Source organism: Anas platyrhynchos, chromosome 9 (assembly GCF_047663525.1).
Source record: "Anas platyrhynchos isolate ZD024472 breed Pekin duck chromosome 9, IASCAAS_PekinDuck_T2T, whole genome shotgun sequence".
In the NCBI taxonomy this organism is placed as follows: Eukaryota; Metazoa; Chordata; class Aves; order Anseriformes; family Anatidae; genus Anas; species Anas platyrhynchos.
In genome coordinates this window covers 12,248,527-12,265,394 of record NC_092595.1, presented here as the reverse complement: position 1 = coordinate 12,265,394, position 16,868 = coordinate 12,248,527, and the positions used below count along the sequence as shown (strand labels likewise).

Here is a 16,868-nt window from a genome sequence, read left to right as displayed (position 1 = left end):
TAGAGTCTGTAAAGAAATAGCTTGAAGGAAGCTACATCTTCTATGTCACCTAGATTTTATTAGTGATGAGAATCAAAGGAAAATCAGAGCATATACAATGTTACTTTGCATTGCCTGGAAAACCCAGACCACAGCTTTTTGTTGTTATTATTATTATTTTTATCTAAAGGTAGGTGGCTCTGGCAGTAGGTATTTCTGGAAGAGTGGCCTCTTAGCTATAACCACTTTTCATTTGTGATTGTAAATTTTGGGATTGAAGTCATTAAGGTTTCACTATTTAAATGTCTGGGATTTCTTCAACTCCCTTTCCCCTTACTCAGCACAAAATATTTTCACTTGTCATTAAGGAATAATTGAGGAGGCTGTTTACAGAAACAGGAGAAAAAGGAAGAAACAGGAGGCTGAGAAGGAACATAAATATATTTGAAGTTAATTTCCCTTTCCTGGGGCTGTATTCTGGTACAAGCTCATGCCCCCCACAAGCTCATCAAAAATTCAGCTGATAGGTGCAGCTGATGTTTGCTTAACTGGTAAGTCTCCCTCTCCAATGAAAATCATTTCCTTAGAAAATATGTGCATTTTTGCCAATCAGTACATAAGGAACTGCACTTCTGTCATTTAGAGACAGAGGAGACTTATTCCCTGCATAAAACCATTGGCCACAATTTTCCAGTTCAGCTGAGAAGACCTCAGTGAAAGGAGTGGAATATAAGTGACCTTCAGATAAAATTTGCATTGAACACACTGCATTAGCAGCAGGGCTGCTGAGATGTTTGTCCAGCAAGTGGTAACTGGGCAATGGGTGTCCCTAGTGTATAATGAGTAGCAGGGACCCTCCATGTATGCTGATGCCTTCCTTCTGCAGATGGTTTACAAATTCCTCATTCATGAATCTGATGCTGCTGTGCATGATTCTAACATGATGTGAGTCCATCTGCAAGCAGACACACAAGTCTTCCGTGGACAGGAGATACTGCCCACTTTGGAAAGAAATCAACATCTTGTAAATCCTTACACCTCAATGATACAATGGTTTTGAGCCCTCCTCACCCACTGCAAATGTGGGGCACTGCGGTACCATGAACACTGCTGTCAAAACAGGCTGCTCCCAGCCATGGTGCGTGGCCTTTTCCATCACCTTGCCACTTCTGTCTCATCAGTACCAGCTTAGGTACTCTGTGAATGACAAACTGGAGTACTGATGGCTTTTCAGGGTGGGACAAATATTAATATCCTCTTTTACACATGGAGAATATGAAAAAGAAAGGACTTGCCATTTGATTCCATTGGGCTGTGATAGTATTTTGCAGTCCTGAGAGCTAAGCTGATCACCTTGTAGGCCTGATGTTTCTCTTCTCCACTGGCATGCTTTGTATCCCTGAAAGGAATCTGGGAGATGCAACCATTTATACAAAAATACTGGTCTGGACTGCACAGCAACCTGAAGAAGAACAGCAGTTCTTCGTTTCTAATACAGTGAAGCTAAAATTCTTTCCAAGGCATGGCATTTGCAGAAAATCTTACAAAGAAGTTGTATTTTAATTCTGCCTTAAATCAAGGTTGCAATTGACACATACCTAGCAGCTAATCCCTATGACTGGCTTCCTAATGCTCTATACTGCTATATTTCTTTTTGAAACCAAACACCAAATATCTCCCAAATTTCCAGCCCACATTAAAAATTTTCCTCCATTCTGTCTGTTGACAGGCACATCTTTAGGTGACACAAACAGATTTCCAACACAAAATCTGCAGAAGATGCAAGTAGTAGGGCTTTTCAATGAACAGTGTGAGCTGCAATATCCTCAAAAGGACAAAAATATACTGAAATATAACGCATACAACTTTATTTCTAGCTGGTGTCAGAAAGGGACTCTTTAAGAGTGTGTCTTTTAATGTTTACAGAATGAAGCTACATTCCAGAGGAGACAGAAACAGCTTGATACTCCAGCAAAGGAACAGCACAATAAAGCCAAAAAAAAAAAAAACCACACACAAAAAAAAAAAAAGTCCCAAGCAAGGAAAATCAAACAGTAAAAATGTTAAAAAAACTCAACCGTTGATCAATTCTAGATGGTGCTGTCTAGTTCAGCTTTTGCTGCATATTTATTCCAGCATACCTACTGTCCACAGATATCTAAACCTGGTTATTCCTTTTTATTTTTCTTGAGTCCTGGTGGTCTCTGATGAATAGCAATTGCATTTTACTGTGTTGTTTATGTTCAGCCTGTGATGTTGAACACTAAAGTGTTCATCCTCATTGGAAAATTACACAAAATCTCTTTCCCCTAAGCTAACAAGTTTAGGCTAGTTGACCCTCATAGTGACAAGGAGACTGCTACGTAGTACAAAGCAGAGATGTTACTTTCTGATATGAAGTCCTGGTTATCCCATTGAAATGCACTTGCAGTACAGGCATATTCTAGGGTCTACTCTTTCTGAGGCTATAGTTAGAAGAAATTTTAATTAGATTAACAAAATTGTGGGTTTCAAATAGCAGAACCCTGCACAGATTCTCTTAATTTGGAATATATATGGCTCAGTAAACTTGCGCATATAAATTAAACATCTTTATCTGATTTTCAGGCAATAGAAATGTATCTCATTGGGCTTTGTACAAATTTAACTGCATTGGGTCTCTGCATCAATTTTAGTTAAATTGATACAATTTGTGTGAGTAAAAGGATGTTCCTATAATTTCATGTTTTATTTCTATTCAGGCAATAAGTAAGTTCCTCCTCTCTCCTAACAAAAGAGTGAATCAGTTTCTGCAACACGCAAGACCTCTGTCACAGTTTCTGGAACTCCCAGTGCCCTCTGGGCTCTGCTTTGCTTTTATTGACGTTGCATCTGAGAAGGCATTGACAGACCTCTGGTTTTCTTCTGTCTTGGACTCTGGTTGGAGTTACCCCCAAGTCAGCACTTTGGCAAACCCCCACTAGGGAGTTACGAAACAAACAATCAAGACCCATAAAGCCATAATCAGGGAAACTTAGCTTACACATCAGTGCAATTAATCCCACCTTTGCTCTATTGAGCAACAACTTTTGATAGGCTGAGAAGGAAGTACATACAAAAAAAAATCCGTTGCTAGAAAATAAATGGATGTTTCTTCGATGACTAAAGTGTACTTCTGTTCTGTAGAGAAGAAAATGAAGTTGTTTTTCTAATTGCTGGCTTTCCAGTCAGAAGCTTAGTTTAGAAATTTAAACTCACTTTTTGATCTGATAGTTGCTATGATACTGAAATTGAATATCATTATGCTCATTATTAGAGCATAGATGCACTTTTAATAATTAAAATTTCATCCTCTTTTTTACATTTTGAAGAGTGTAGAGCTACCAGAAATAAAAGGTAACAGCTTTTTATCAATATTCTCAGTTGTCAATTGCCTCTGAACAGAACTCCTGTGTGCAAACAGTACTCATACACTGTAACCTAACAGAAATGCATTTTTAAGGTAATATTCATGAGCTTATTAGGTGCTTACAAATGTGTACCATATGGAAAATGTATTACGTAAGTTATAACTTTTAAGGTCTTTCTTATATTTGAATTGAAATACACTCACAATGTATTTAATTTCCAGCATACCAAGGAGGACAATTTAACGTTTTTCCTCTTAACGTGAGACAGTGTTTTTGCTGGCATTCCAATGGGTATTTGTCTAAAGTAAAAATCATCATAGGCAAAACTAGTTTATTTCTAATTTTAGGGTGCTACACTTGCAATTATGAGATTACTAAATCAGTTTATAAAAATCCAGAAGTTTTCCCAAGTCTGTTGATTAATATATATTGAAGAGATATAAAGGATACCTTTGAACATACATTTTGGGAGCAGATCTCTGGCAAAAGGAAACTGTTCTCTTAACACTGCCTTCTTTGTGTAGGGATTTTTTTTTAAATGTTTTATTATTCAGTGATAATCCAATCTGCTGTCTCCGGCTTGCTGAAGTTGAGTGACCTCACAACTATATATCATTTGATGTATTGTATATTTATTGATTTGGATCTATAATATGTAACAAACGTGGAGAGTTCAAAGACCAGTCTCTAACAGTAGTTTCTTTCAGAGGTAGAGTAGTGCATTCTATTTGAATCATATCATTTGTGAAACTAAGTTACCTACAGAGAGAAAGAGTTTAGATTACTCCAAGGGTCTGATTCTGCTTTTGCACTGTTTCACTTCCAATTTTCTACTATAAGTTGGTGGTGGGCCTAATTCATTCTAGTGTAATTTAAAGGGACTCCTGTCTCCTTTTCTATAAGGAAATTGGTATTACAGATGCAGCTGTGTCTAAATTCAGAAATCTCAGGTTGGCTTAATGAATGCTGAAGTTTGTTTGAATTTTCTGCTCACTGTAGTGAGCAGAACTTACTCCTCTGAAGCTGACAAAGCCTGCATTGTTCCTCCAATTCTCAGAACTCCAATGTTAGCAAGGCTTACTTGAACTCAATTTTAAGCAGCTGTTTGTCCTTGGTTGATTTTTCATATATATCACAAAAAGGAATTGGTGCAGCTCTGTGCTTTCCATCCCCTTCCTTGTGTCCTGAGTAATCCTGCAAACCTCTTACCTCTTCCTAGTCAGTTTGAGAAAGGTGACTTCTTCCATCTATTACTCCTGGATAGGGCTTTTCTTCTTCTGAAGGTACAGCACTAAGGTATGGGCACTTCTTACAGTATGAGAGCTCTCTGAATATCCAATGGCTCCTGCAATTAAGCTATTAAAACTAGTTACTGCAGTTGCTTCACAAAAAAATCCAAGTACAATTTCCTTTTTATTTAAATAAAGAGAGCCATGCAGTTATAAATTATGTAAAAATGAAGAAATCTGTCAATATTTTTTCATATAGCCTTTGCTGATCTAAATCTTACTTTTCCCACAACTACTGGAACCACTATTGCTTACCACTAACTAGATCACATCCCTACAGGAAAACTGAACAAGAGGTGATTGAGTTGATCTAAAAAAAAAATAAAAATAAAACCCCAGATTGGCAATTCCTACTGCTTTTATAAGTGGAGAGAGAGATGGACGTTAACCTGTTGCTCAGTCCATTCCCAGATCACAAAGTAAGACTCTAGCAAGACATGAAGCTTGTGAAATGCACTGCTATTTGTATTTAATTCTGCAAGCTCTACATCTGAAATGAACTAAACTGAAAGGAGATCACCTGTGTCATCAACAGAGTGGAGCGAGAGATCAGCATTCTACTGTTTGCTTTAGAGTTGACTGTACTTATAAAAGAGTATTTGAGTTTGGAGCTATACAGGAAAACAAGGCTTGTCTCAGCAAGTAAGCAAGGTTCCTCATCAGCAAAGCATTTCAGATTCTAGCTCATATACAAGTGTGTTTGCATATGTATATATGCAATATATATGTATATATATAGTTTTGTGAAAAAAGTTTAGCAAGTAAAGATAACCACATATGATGATGATGATTTTATCTTATGCATTGTATTTCCTTCTCCAGAGACTAAAGACAGTTGGACAGCATTTTCTATCAGACTGAGTAAGCTCAAAATGTGACAATGTAGAAAACATAATTGTATTTTGAACATGCTAAAATAATTTGGTTTGGGTTCTGCTGATCAAAATTTAAACAACATATTTCAGACCTCCAAGCTTCCATCTTTGCCACTGAGTCTGAAAATAATTGGATAATCAAAGTCAAACAAATACAGATAAAAGATAAAGAATACCAATTACCATACTGCTATGAAGTAAATGTTGGTTATCAAACAGAACATATGCATATATATTGCTTTTATGATCAGAGAGAAAGACAAACAGAGAGTTCTTTTAACCTTTAAACATGATATAATCTGTTGAGAAAGAGTACTGACAGCTGTGGATGGGGGCCAAAGAAGAAAGTTTCTGGATATGTTACTTTAGAGTTCAGCAGGTAGAGGGAGGGGGAGAGGGCAATGTGCTTCCTGGTGTTGAAAGACAGATTACGAGTGAAGTATGCAGCCTGGGAATGAAGCAAATAGCAAAGACATCTGGTTCTTGCTGAGCATCATTGATTTGTATTATCTCTATAAGAGTTACAAGATGAATGACTATTAACATGATCAGAAGGATATATTGCCATTATACTAAAAACTTGCATGAACCCAGAAATTTAGATGTTTCTGTAGAAATTATCAACCTTTGCATAGTTAAAAATACAAAGCTGGAAAATACTTTCGTTGTACCCCTGCAGTTATTCCTTGTGCAAAATAAATATGTCTGCCACATACAATCTTAATTCTTCCTTCTTTTCTTGTGCATAGAGAATGTAAACAATAGTACTATAGTTTCCAAAGCAAATCAATATCACAATATACTACCTTTATTTCAGGATAGTATGCCCATGTGTGTAATGGTATGTGTAAAAATGTGGCAATGTTTTGATTCAGCTAGAATTACATCAGCCAACATTCTCCAGCTGAATTATCCCATGCCAACGCATGGAAATTGCAGAATCATACAATAATTTAAGAAGGAAGGGAACTCTGAAAGTCACCAGGTTTACTCCCTGCTTAAAGACCAGGCAACTTCAAAATTATGTCAAGTGAGACTGGGCCTTGTCCAATCATGATGGAAATATGATGGGGCCTTTCTGAGCCCCTCTCTGATTCCTGTGTTTGACCATACCCATTCTGAAAACTGTTTTATATATAGTAGGTAATGTATATCCATCATAGAATGAGGAGCATGAGAAAAGATTTACAAAAATATATATACACTAATTAGTTTCAATTTTATTAAGGAAAAGAGCTTTCATTTTATCCCATAGCCTTTTTATTCCCTTGCGTTAACATGTAAATACAGAAAAGAAATAAAGTGAAGAAAATAATACAAGAATACTTAGAAAAATCTTCTAAGCAACTAGAGGCACTAACACATTCCTCTGGGCTCTCTTTGCATTAAGACAGCAAGGAGCAGAAGTTTCTAGATTGCTGACCCTAAAAGGCCAAGTATAATAAATTACTCTAGTTACATTCACCACATAGGCTTGCTCCTTATTTCTTAAAAAGCTTTGCACAGACCAATTTTCAGAGCTATTGATTTATTCCCATTTGCCAGGACGGAACAGCATGAGATTACAGGATTTGGCAGAGGTCACAGTGGAAAGGAAGCCAGGTCTTCATATCAAACATCTGCTCAGTGGAGTGAGCTCATCTACCTTGGTTTCCCACAGAAGTCGGTCTGTCTCTCTGGCCCAAAAGGTATTTTATTTTTCACAGAAGATGAGCAGGCCCACAGAAGAAAAATGTCAGTGAAATTACCAGGCTAGTTCACAGCACTCACCTGAGTTTTAAGACACCAAAATGAAACAGCAGCAGTGATGCCAGCTGTGGGTACCTCAGCAAAGAAGCAATGTTTGAGATTTGAAGGTAATCTAATTTCATTGCTCCAACTGTCTAGGTAAGAAAACTCCAAGAACTGCAAAGTGCAGAGAATGGTGAGGCTTCTTTCTGGAAGGCTGGTAGTTGAGACACTACCAGACAGCTTGGCTTTTCTAAGCATAAAATTGGTGAGGTGAGGGTAAATCACTTCTGGGATTCACGGTGGTAAACCGTTAGGAGAGCCAGCCTAGCTAAGGATATGTTCCCCTGTGCCCATCAGGGGACTGAGAGGTGTCACAGAGATGGGGATAACAGAAGTGGGTGGTAAGAGAGGTTTTGGTACTTAAAGTCTGAAATAAGACAAGATGATCAGTGTTGGGGATGACAAGAGCACTTACGCACCCTGACTAGCCTCACCTGAGGCCCCCACCCAAAAGCCCCTGCCCGCAGCCCCCTGCCAGCCCAGCCTGTGGCCATACTCTGGGTTTATCACATCCCTACTCTGCCCAGCCATGTGCCCTGTGGGCTGTCAGCCACCCCATCCTACTCCATCCCATGTCGTAGCTGTGTCTGACCCTGCTTCCCCTCACTGGGCCTCATCCTGCCCTGTTTCTGCTGTTTCCCCAGCTCAGTTGGGGGTGTCAGGAACTGTGATGGGCCCATTAGAAACAGCTCAGGGGTGGGAACATGACTGGCCCCAGCTGCAGCGGGTGGTGCAGTGCCCTTGCTGACAAGAGTTGCTCGGTGTGGGCTGTGCTGCAGTCCAGGCAAGCGGATAGGAAGGGAAGATAAGAGTGGTATTTCAGCGTGGAGAAAAGAAACTATAGCACACAGCACCCCAGCTTCCTAGCTTCCTCATGGCAGGAGATGGCCATGCAGAGCATAACATGCAGTGGGAGCCAGGGATGCTGAAATGGTGGAGGTAGAAGATAGATGTTTGTGAACTGAGCATGCAGAAGGGAGAGGAAAGGTGCCTGCTTAAGCATTTGATTATTTATATTCTCTTTTTTGCAGTTCTTGAATTGGTGATTAGAAGTTTGTTATTTGGCAATGAATTAAATGAAGCAAAAAATCTTCCGGATTGAGGTTGTTTTACCTATTATATAATTCCCTCTGGGGCTTGCGTGTTTAGTAGATCTTACTGTAATGCAATAGCAATTTTCTGTTCGTGCTGGAGTAGCTATGTAGTTTTGTTTTCAGTGTCTGGTCTGACTTTGATCTATTGTGTTAGTTCAGCTTGTTGGAGGATCAGTTTCTGATCCAGCACTGTGGCAGTAATTTCTTCCTCAAGTCCAAGTTCCATTGTCACCACACCTGGCATTTGAGGTGGTGAGGTGTGATACATGCCATTAGAACAGCATGGCCCAGCGGTTAGCTTGCTGCAATCAGGATCATCTGGTTCGTGTCACTCACCCAGTAAATGATTTCTTTATCACAAGTCACTACATATGATATGTGCAAATCAATTGACTGCTTTGGTACTGCAGATAAAATGAGTAAAACAAGATTTATTGTTTCTGTTATCCTGTTAGATTTTAATGTCTGAACTTGGTTCACATAAGCCTGAAAAGCATGAGCAGTTTTCAAAGACTGAAACAGACAGATGTTATGGCCTTTGCCTTTTGATTCCTTTTCCAGGACATACTGTTTAAGATTGTCCCCAATCGTTTGCCATTCAGACTTGCTTCAGTGAGACATTTAAGAGTGTTTTCTGTTGGGTCTGTGTTTAGCCCTGTTCTGAGTGAGCCTATGCCAGGCTTCAAATGGCTTTGAGGTCTCTTGAGCATTTTGCTGATTCTAGTCCTGGAAGGCTATGAAACTGAGAACAATCTTATATTACATTTGGCAAACATTTTTGTTTACTCATTAATATCTTTAGGCACAGTCCTCTCTTTTCTCTCCAAAATTTAAGACTGAATTTCACAAGTAATTTTCTTTAACAGACGGAAGCCAAATCCATGGAGTCAAGCACTGTCATCAGGACTGCAGCCAGGAGCTGAGGAAAGACACTGGTTTCACTAGTCCACTTGTTTGATGCTATTCCTGCTAATTTTTGTCACCTCTGCCGTCTCTGGACACCACCAGACACTGAGGAGGCCACCTAAAACAAAGGTAAGAGCACAGGGAGGAGGACATCCAGTAGAGCCAGTCTGCAGTAGTGCCTAGATCAAATAGTAGCCATGCAACCCCAGAAGGTAGCTGAAAACAAGGGATTGTCACAGTGTGGGTGTGTTTCCATTAAGTAGTTTAGACTTAGTTCTTGGGCGTACAGTCCTTAATATTCTGAGCAGTGATTTGGAGTACACAATAAAATTGAGACTGATGAGTTGTTGAGGTGACACAGATTTATGGCAATGTTAGATAAGGATGATGATGCACGAATATATGCAGTGCATATTCACTGAAGTCAAATATACAGTCATACTTCTGTTACCAAAATACAGTCTATACTTACAGGATGATGATAGGGCAAAGGAAGGTTTCTGAAAGACTGGGTATTCACACTGTACAGTCAGCAGAATTCAATACCATAAAGGGAAGGTTTAATGTGATTTTGGGGGGAAAGCTGAGGTGCACGGGAGTAGTAGTCTGCTAAGCTGTTTTGCTCAGTTCAAGTATGTTATTTTAGTCTGGAGCCAAAATTTAAAGAAAGCTGCTGAAAATATGGATAGAAGATAACAGGTATAAGTTTAGAGTATTCGAAAACATTATATTGTTTGATAAATAATATGTGATAATGCAATTAAATATCAATGTGCATGGAAAATGAGGCCAAACTACAGTAGAAAAGGTAGTTTTAAATTCCATCATTATCAAAGGACAAACTTTTGGATTCTATAAATTGTATGAGAGCATGAATTTAATTCTTTTGGGGAACTTTTGTTTTTGCTTTTTTAACAAAGTTATGCATATAGTTGAGACTTGCATGTCATATTTTCCTCTTCTGTTAGAGCACACTAAAAGCAGAAGTACTTCCTCAGGTTTTCCTGTAATGATACCTTAAAGTTACTAGTGAGGTGGGACTGGTGAGCACTGATGTACTATGGCATTACTGGTGGCATTTGTTAGTCTCTCACCCATGAGCTGGTCTATTTACTCTGCCATTGCTTTTGCTGATGTTTGCTGGGAACAGACCTTGGGCCAGTGTCCTTTTTTTCACCTATGTGCCTGAGCCATGTTCTGCCCTTCCTCTCACCCTGCCTCAGGTTGCTATTTAATGTCCTTACCTCATGCCAGTCCAAGACTGCTTTCCAAGATCTGTCCCCACTTCTACCCCAATATACATTTTTCATGCTTTTTCCATGGGATGCCCCATGCTTCTGCCCTCGCTATTTCTGTACAATTGTATTTCCAACTCCTGCTGTTAGCAGTTTCGTTTTCTTTCCAGCTGCTGCACTGGTCTCTGTTCCAATACGTCTTCCATGTGGCTCTATGCCCAGATCTGAACTATACACTCTCTTTCTCCTGGTAAATAGGAGGCAGGATGCCAGCAGTGATTCCTCATAACTTACCTGTTTGTTCCCTAACAGTGTCTTTGGTGCTGGGCAAATGAAACTTTGCCTATATGCAGTTGGGCTGGTGCTTGCTGAATGTACTTAATGTAGCCAAATAGGGAACTCAATTACAGGGATCTGGCCAAACTATATTCTGGCCAGAAGCCTGATTCTTCGTGAAATTGGACAGATGTGGTGTCAAAAAGCATAGTTCGTATAAGTACACATCCCTCCCATCCAAATTATAAGCCTCTTTTTGAAAGGTGAAAATAGAATGAGCCTCTAATGAGGAAAAGGTCACTAGAATTTTAAAAATACAGGCCAAACTCCCCATCTCATTTTCTGGGAGTTTCTTTCAACTAGACATTGTTTTGGCTGGAGTATGCCATAAGAACCAAACCTGGGGCTTGAAATCCTATGGAAAATGTTGGCCCAAACTGTTCAGGTTGTTTATATCATTAGTAATTGAAGACAGCAGCAGAGAGTTTCACTCAAAAGTAAGTAGTTGTTCTAGCTATTTCCTTTTCAAGATGTTCAGGTGCTGAGCTCCTGCTGGTTTCTGAAAAAGTAGCTTCAAGATAATTTCTAGCTAGTCAGAAAAAGCGAAGTGTCCTGATCACCTGGCACTTCAAAATGGAAGGTTTTCAATTTCTGCCAGGTATCTGTTGGTCTTTTAGGCTGCCTTTGACTAGGAATAAGAAAAGGATGCCATTTAAAATATTTGTCCATGTATAACAGTATTTTACTCTGTAGCTTATTAACATTTTCTCTGACGCTTTCAAAGAACTACAAGACCCAGACTACAGAAGCAGAGGTCTCAGTCTGGAAACTGTTCCTAATTTCTCTCTCTCTTTTTTTTTTTCATTGAGGAAACTTCCTGTCTGCAGTGAATCAATGGTAGACTGAAAATCTCTGCATTGCATAGATATGCCCTGAGTCATATTCTCCAATTGCCTCAGATTGCAGCTGAAAGTACAAAGATGAAAGCTGTCTTCTACAGTAGCGTGACTATCTTAAATGCCGCCCTTTGACGTTGCATGACTTAGAGCATAATGTAAAGTGAAAACTCAAAAATAATGGTAACCTTATTGTTAGAGAATGAAAACTTAGCAGCTACCTGGTTGCCAGGTTAATGAAGTAGAGCAGAGGTATAACAGAGGCAGTGTAGTCATTCAATATTGAAAGTGATGGATGGTGCAGGTTAGGCAGCTTAAATATTTTTCATCATTTCCTGGTATGTCATGGTAGGGTTCTTAACATGGCACCATTGCAGCTCAATAGCACTTCCTGAAACCTATGGGTAAAAACTAGTCTCAATATAGAGACATACTACAGACACAATCTGAGATGTATAGAGATGAAATACATTGTATTAAAGATTCTTTAGTAAGCTTTACAGTAATTTATACAGGATTAGTAATTATAGTAATTTATAAAAGATTATCTTTTATATGCCACATAAAAGATCATCTAAGAAATTTCCACAAATTGCTGGAAGGGTTTTAAACTTCCAGGATAAATAAGCTTTTTTACCCAAGACTGTTTCCTTGTCTCTTTTTATCAAGATTCTTTGAGTGACGTACATGGTGATGGATGATGCTGAGCAATAACATGTATTCATGTTATCTAATTTTTCTACAGTGGTTGCTAAATAAGCATCACAGTTTTATAGACCAGCTATTGCCAACAGGAAAGTTCAACATCCTTCAGACTAAAACGAGTTGGTGGTGAAATGATTGCAACTGGGTATTCTCCTCCATCAGCTCCTCAACCATGGAACACACTCCTCTTCTCTGGGCCCAACTTGAAAGTTTACCTTCAGGTAGATACTGGACAGAAGACCCAGGGTTAAATCCTAATTCTTGCAACCTACTCACATAGTGATGGGTGGATGTTCTAGTATACATCCAGGTGTTGACTTGGTCTTGTTAACTCGGATGCAAAGAAATTAAAAGAAAGAGATCTAGCCATACTGAGGTAGGACAGATCTGATAAGTCAAGATGAGAGGTGTGCTAGCTCAAGATAATGTTGTAGGGTGCTGTTCTTGCCTGTCCAAATGGCGATTTTAACACTGAGTGTTATCAGCTGGTTTGGGGTCCTGAGCTGCAGTGTACAGTCTGGAGGTACATCTGCTCCATCATCTGTCCTTAGTATAGAGACAAATCCTTTCATTCTCTCAGCTGTGTATTAGGACCACAAGGTCTTTTGGGTACTGCCTTTCTGCCAAAGTGCTTTTGTACTACACCTTGTCTTATGTGAAGCCTGATCTCAGCAGAGTCACACTGTCTGTGGGTGGCAATAAATCCTTGTCTGATTAATGCGGTTTTGCTGCAGTCTGTCATAACCCCATAAAATGCACTGGTTTCCAGTTTGCTAGGTGGTGCAGCTTATTCGCTGCCTTTGACCTAGGAAACCATCAGGACTTGATCTATTCTTCCTTACCAAGCCCATTCCTGCCAATGTATCACCACAGCAGTGGTCAAGCAGAGCGTCTCCACTAAATCTGCACACTGGGGAACCAAAAGAATTACTGAGAGCCCTGCCTTTGCCTATCAAACCCTCCCTCAATCTAACAAAACTGCATAGATTGACAGGGCAATAAACATGAGCTATATTTTGGGTGAGGCTTCTGCCTGGAGGGGTGGGGAAGAACACAGGTCACTGAATGTGAAGAACTTATTTTTGTAGTCAAATAAATGTTAATATATAAGATGGGTTTGTCTTCTTCCATAAATATGAAGGTATACAAGCCACAAGACAACAAACAAGCTGACACTGTCTATCAATAAATGATGACAATAGGGAAGAAGGAGATAAAAAAACTCATCCCCAAAACATGAGGAAAATATTTAGTGCTTGAAGGTGAAGGCGCTGCCAACTCCTACAAACCTGTGTCTGCCTTGGAGATGACCTAAACCAGAGAGCAGGACTGCACAGCAGAAAAAGAACCAGCTAGAGGCAGGCAGGAACTGGTTGCTACTATGGAGCAGAGAGCTGCAGCTCGTGGGGTTATTTCCATCTGACAGCAGCATGTGTGGTATGGTAGTGCTCAGCCACCTGTCTCTTTGCTGTAAGGATTCTTCATGGATTTCCCATGTGACAACTTCTGAAAAAGAAAAAAAATCTGCTATCTATTCATGAAATACAAATCGTGCCATATGGCTGCTATGCAATAAATCAAGGCACACATAGATGTTTTTTTTCTCTTGTCTGATGCTCACCACCCCACCTAAGTTTTGCTTCATCCACAACATAACAAGAAGATCCAAAAGCTTTACATCTTTGGGCTTCATTACGTTGGTCTCTGTTCAGACAGACTGGACAGAAGATGTATGCTAAACAAATCAGGAGGAATGTCTGAGTGCACCCAACTGAAACAGATTTGTTTTCCGAATATATAAAAGCTTTTTTATCACTCCTGGCACATACATTTCAAAAGTGTTATACTGCAGGAACTCTTATTCTAAGACTTCTGTGTAGCAGTGGTTGAAAGATTAAGGGTTGCTTGTTAGAATATATTGTTCTCTCAAGGAAACTTGTAGTCATAAGAAAGGGCTGGCTGTATAAGCCTTTGGAAAAGGATGGACGTAGGTAATCAGAAAATCTCTATCTTGGTTCCCTAGTGGGAGGCATCAGCTCTCAAATAACCCCCGCTCTACAGCCTTCCAATTACAGACTCTTGAATAACAATGAGATGGCAAAAGAAAGCTACTAGTTAAATATGGCATGTGATTGTCCCAACCTCAGCAGGGCCTGCTGATGCTGCAGTGCAGGTGTGTGGTGGGGCACAGTTTCCTCTGTATCACTGTCGATGGTAAAAGGGCAGAGGGATTCATTCACAGCAGAAAATGGACTGAACCAGCCAACTCCTCTGCACCAGTAGGTGAAGTCTCATAGTAACCAATTGGTGAAAGGAATTCATGAACTCAGCACGGAATCGCAAAAGAAAGGAGTCCGAACTGTTGCCAGTCTGTAGCAGACCGGCACATTTTCCAACAGCTCAAGCCTGCATGAATGCTCAGGAACCTTTTGTAGGAAACCATTCACCAGATGAATGTAGCCCTCATTTCTGCTTGCCTCAGAATGCAACAAAATACATTCATTGTTCTGAAAGGTCTCTTGCCATTTCTACTTCTGAACATAAATTAGAGACAAAAACGAGATTTATTATTTCCATCAGTGCTCATTTAGCATTGCTGTGTTCACTGTTCTAGTGCAGACTCGTTTGCCTCTACCATCTAGGATTTTAATTTAAGAAGGACTGGCGAGGTCTTTTCCGACAGATCTCCCAGTAGCAACCAAACCACTGCTCTTGCTGGGTTGCACCGTGAGGTGGCAGTGCAAACTGGGCTGACACTAGCCGAATGTCAATCAGCAGGGGCTGCGGGACTGCCATGAGCCAGCCCTGGTGTTCATATACTTTGCAAGGCCACTCTCGAACAGCAACAAAACCTCAAACAATGCTGTTGGGTTTTATCGTATCTCATTTCTTTCTGGTCCATAGGATGCAGAGGGCAACAATATTTTTTTCTCCAGACACGAGCCTGTGCTGTGTTTCTGGATGTTGCTACTGAAAGTCTAGCAGCGGCATTTGATAGGCAGGCTTTCTGGTTGATTTCTGCTGGGAGAGCTGCATGTTTCTATGCAGGCTAAGATCCCACCTGTAACCATCTCTTCTGGTTTCACACATTTCCACATTTGTGGTTTTAGCAGTCTGATCAGTTCTTAGTTCCTCCACACATTTCCAGATTTATGATTTTACTTGTCTGAATTAGTTCTTGATACTGTAGTCTCATAGTAAAATATACCCTGCTTTGTCTGAAGTACTATCGTTACTACTGCCTGCCACACACCAGCATTTATGTTGTAAAAGGAACTTATCTTTGATGGAGTTTGTGATCTTTTGGGAGCTAATCTGGAAATGCCAGGAGCAGATCATCAGCTGGAGACAAGGTGAACAGATTCAGTGGAGCAGGCTTTCTGTTTCACATCCCTCTTCACCAGCCCTTCCCTCTAATGTTTCCCAGTTAGCTGTGAATGTTAGCACTGTCTAATACTTGAGTACTTGACCTGTGACTGAGTACAGTCAAGTCTTAAAAGCTTGTAAATCAGAGTTCTGTTTACCTAGAAGCAAGGAGTTATTACTAAGCTTCATCTATGTATCTATGTACCTGCAATACTGGAGAGTAACATTTCTCCCAGTTATAATGACAGTCTTTTAAACCACAGCTAAATTTAATTTTAAATGATAAAAAGTGAAAAATTATGAAAAAAAAGGACCTGTTATTAGAGCAAAACATATCTGATCCTGGCCCAATGATCAAAAGGTGATCATTGATGATTTTAGTGGTGTTTTCTAAATCATGGGTTCCAAGACACAGCTTCCAGTCCACCACCTTGGGAATTCACACTGACTACTCTGGTGCATTCATGAGAAACAGAGCACAGAAAATCTGAATACAGATCAGACAGAGAGAGCAAACTGAATGTCGTTGTGGTTCATGCAAGGCAGAGTATTTGTAGAATGCTGTCAGGAATTCAGGAGTAGGTTTTAGACACCTACTGCTACAATGCAGGAAGTCTGGGCTGTCTCCCAAATCTCTTTATTTCTCAGTAACAGAGAACAGGATTGCAGGAAAGGAAGCTGCAAAAATGACAAAACCCAGTCCTTCTGCAACCACAGCAACTAGGAGATCATTGAGATACGCATTCTGTGAGTCCTTCTCTGTTAGGAAGCAGGAGAGACCTGGAATATCTCTTTCATCATGTGGAAACTTCACTCAACCAAGTCTTTCTTCTCTGACTTGGGTAATGGCTGGGCTGTTATGGAATGCCATGGCCCTTTGTTGCTTACTCTTTTCATTGGTAGTGATTAGGCAGGAGGAGACAGAAACAACTAGGGAGGGCTTATTCCTTGGTGGGGGGAAGGCCCAAACGCCCAGAAGTATTTTCTGTGCCTCGTAAAAAAGTACTCCTTTTCTTCATTGGAATTCCATAAGCAAAGCCCAGCATTTTCTTCTTTGGCAATGGCAA

At 39.9% G+C, this 16,868-nt stretch overlaps 1 protein-coding gene across 2 annotated transcripts in view; it reads left to right on the top strand.

Moving 5' to 3' along the window:
* Nucleotides 1-8,108: 8,108 nt before the first annotated feature.
* Nucleotides 8,109-16,868, top strand: part of MB21D2 (Mab-21 domain containing 2) — a 91,111-nt gene continuing 82,351 nt past the window's right edge. The window contains exons 1-3 of one of the 2 annotated variants that reach the window (XM_038183755.2): nt 8,119-8,262; nt 8,355-8,426; nt 9,284-9,452. The gene's annotated coding sequence lies outside the window, so the exon portion shown is untranslated. Of the gene's footprint in view, nt 8,311-8,354; nt 8,427-9,283; nt 9,453-16,868 lie in introns of both variants that reach the window. The other variant, XM_038183754.2, reaches the window with a different exon arrangement.